The 3079-nt window shown below is 43.7% G+C and overlaps 1 protein-coding gene across 1 annotated transcript in view; it reads left to right on the forward strand.

The window, feature by feature from the left end:
* The window catches only part of LOC103607181 (unconventional myosin-Ib-like), a gene marked incomplete at its 3' end in the record, with an annotated part of 86668 nt that overhangs the window by 71862 nt on the left and 11727 nt on the right, over nt 1-3079 (forward strand). The window lies entirely within an intron of this gene.

Below are 3079 nucleotides of genomic sequence, written 5' to 3' on the forward strand. Positions count from 1 at the left end.
AGCGCCGCCGCGCTTCCCAAGCGGCGCACTATCCAGTGCGCCACCGGGCCGGCCCTGAACATAGAAACTTTTTAACAACTTGGAAATAAGTTATTAAAACAACTTGAACTATATCCTTGAACTATATTTAAAAATTATATTTGAATTGCTTAAATAGGTTTTAAAGTTAATAAAAGTGATTCCTAGTTCCAATTTAAGTTAATCCATCTTCATATGCTAGTAGATGTTACGGGTTTCTATGCAGTTTAACAGCCGGGTGATGTAAGTGCAACCCAGACTTCAAGAGATCTTTTCATGGTGCCATTTGCCAACAGATTTGACCCCAAGAGAACTTGATCCCATCTCATTTTCGCAATTAAAAGGTCTCTGAGGGGCCAAATTGATTCTAGCTCCCATCAAAGGGTCCTCATTCTTGGTTGATCCCCCCTCCCGAAGGCAGTTTGGCACCATGTCCATTCTGGACCAGAACAGGATTTCCAGACAACTCAGTATGGTCATAAATCTCAGGTTTGATGTTTGGCTATAGTAAGGTTTATAATTACCAGAATAAAAATAAAAATAAAAATAAAAAAAACCCCAGCCTGGCCTGGACTTTTTATATTTCTTGTCAGTGTACCTAAAAGAAAACTTATGTTTTCATCTAAAATGCATGTGTGTGTGTGTGTGTGTGTGTGTGTGTGTGTGTGTGTGTGTGTGTGTGTGTGTGTACCTAAAAGAAAACTTATGTTTTCATCTAAAATGTATGTGTGTGTGTGTGTGTGTGTGTGTGTGTGTATTTGCCACTGTCTAAGACAGTTATTTTGCCTTATAAATGTGTTCCTTCTCCTAGTATTCTAATGGGAAGAAAGACAGGCCAGCAATTTGTCAAAAAGAAGCATGTACATAATATATGTGAGCGTGTAGGTGGGCATGGGAGCAAAGAATGCTGCTGAGGAAGCAGAATGATGGGAAAGCAAGCCTGGAGGTGCGTGGCTTCCGAGGCCAGACTGCAGAATAGGACGCAGCGGGGGTTCAGGGGCGCGGGGCCAGTGCTTGAGACGGATAGCACAGATGGCAGGAACTTGCTGGGAGGGCAGCCTCACCTGAACTTCAGAGCCAGAGAGCTAGAAGGAAAGTATCCTGAAGTGACCACAAGAGTTTCACCTTGGACTGGTGGGTAGAGGGAAATATGGCACCAAGGAGTCAAATGAAATGTGATAAACTATTTGTCCGTAAGTGAGGCCAGGTCAGTCTGAACAGAGCAACAGGACTATGTACCTATAATTTCCCGGCTTTAGTGTAGTTAAACCCTGAGAACAATGGAAAATGTAATTAAGGAACTTTAAGCAGTAGGAGATGTGTTATGTGGACGATGCCCTGTGAAGGAAGGTGTTGCAAAAGCGAAAAGGCTACTGTTTCTGAGTTATAGTCTTTAAAGGGAGACAACAGAAACTGCCAGCTTCTATTTGGACCTATATTTATTACCCAGAAAGCAAATTGGAGGGAGCTTTAACTCCAAACATTGTGGAAGTACCCAACCTCCCACCATAGTTCTCCAGACCCCATGAGGTCGTTTACTCCCCCTGTACCATGTCTGCTAACACTCCAAAAGCAGTCATCTTAGGACTTGAGCTCTTTATGTGACCTGCTTAGATTCTTAGCGCTTGGTGGTTCCTGTTAGATGATGTTTTTAGGTGGCTCACGTTGGGCAGTGTGCCCAAAGTGGCATTCCACTTCTTTTATTTTTCCCTGTCAGTGGTGAGAGGTGGGACTAGAATCCACCTGCAGGCCTTCCCACAAGAAACAGTGTTGAGATTGCCCCGTTACACCTGTAGGCAGAGGTGCCATCACCTTGGGAAGGCTCTCCTGCCTACAGACAATGGCACCAGAGCAAAGATTTGAGGCAAAGCAAGATGTGGGAGACTGCCCAGACCAGGGAGTGTTTTATTCTGCCCACATTTAATAGTTGAGCATTTCCCAGATCCCGATTATGAAACATTAGAACTAAGACAGCTCAACAGAAAATGGATTCCATGGCAAGTAAATTTGGGAAATGAAGCATTCTAGATCCTTGTCTGGAGTTGCACAATGCACATGATCATATCAAAGGCTCTGAGAAACCTTTTGATAATGAAACTTGTTTCAATGCATCTCATTCACTGTGGCCCCAAATTCATTTGACCTTGGACCTCATTTTCCTTGAATATTTATTAACATTCCTTGGAACTCAGTGTTGGAAAGATCAAGTCCTAGGAGGCAGGTGCTGATAGGGGACACTGACTGAGAGGGGGCGGGTAAAACCACTGAAAATGCATTTTGTCCACCTCACCAGTTTGAACTAGAAAAATTTTTATGCCTTATGTGGCCTGCTGCTTCAGCAGCTTACCTCTCAGGGTTACTAGTGAAGCCTGTGAACATGACCTTGCCTTGAAAGGCCTGTATTTCTTGTTATCAAATCCTTACATTAGCTGCTTAGTTTTTGAATTGAATTGAGGAATAATTAATTTGGTCTAATTGTGAGCAAACCAGATTGATTTAGAAAATATTTTTGAGGAAGAGCAGTTCTTTTAAACTTTAAAAAATATATTTGGTGGGGACCGAGCCCGTGGCGCACTCGGGAGAGTGCAGCGCTGGGAGTGCAGCCGCGCTCCCACCGTGGGTTCGGATCCTATATGGGGATGGCCAGTGCGCTCACTGGCTGAGCCAGGTGCGGATAACATGCACTCGGGAGAGTGCAGCGCTGGGAGTGCAGCCGCGCTCCCACCGCGGGTTCGGATCCTATATGGGGATGGCCAGTGCGCTCACTGGCTGAGCCAGGTGCGGATAACACCAAGCCAAGGGTATTGCGATCCCCTTACCGGCCACACACACACACAAAAAAATATGTGTGTGTGTATATTTGGTGAAGATACTCAGGTTATCAAGTTATTTTTGGCTTGAATCATCTGTATATAATATAGTAATTGTATAAATGATTGCTTTAAGAAGATAATTCTCCAGAGATTATGGCGGCTATGTTACTAAGCTATTTTTTTTAATAGTTCAGCAATAATCTTCAAGCATGGTCCCTATTATATGTGACTCAATGACATGTCATTGA

Source organism: Galeopterus variegatus, unplaced genomic scaffold, assembly GCF_000696425.1.
Source record: "Galeopterus variegatus unplaced genomic scaffold, G_variegatus-3.0.2 Scaffold7216, whole genome shotgun sequence".
NCBI classification, from domain to species: Eukaryota; Metazoa; Chordata; class Mammalia; order Dermoptera; family Cynocephalidae; genus Galeopterus; species Galeopterus variegatus.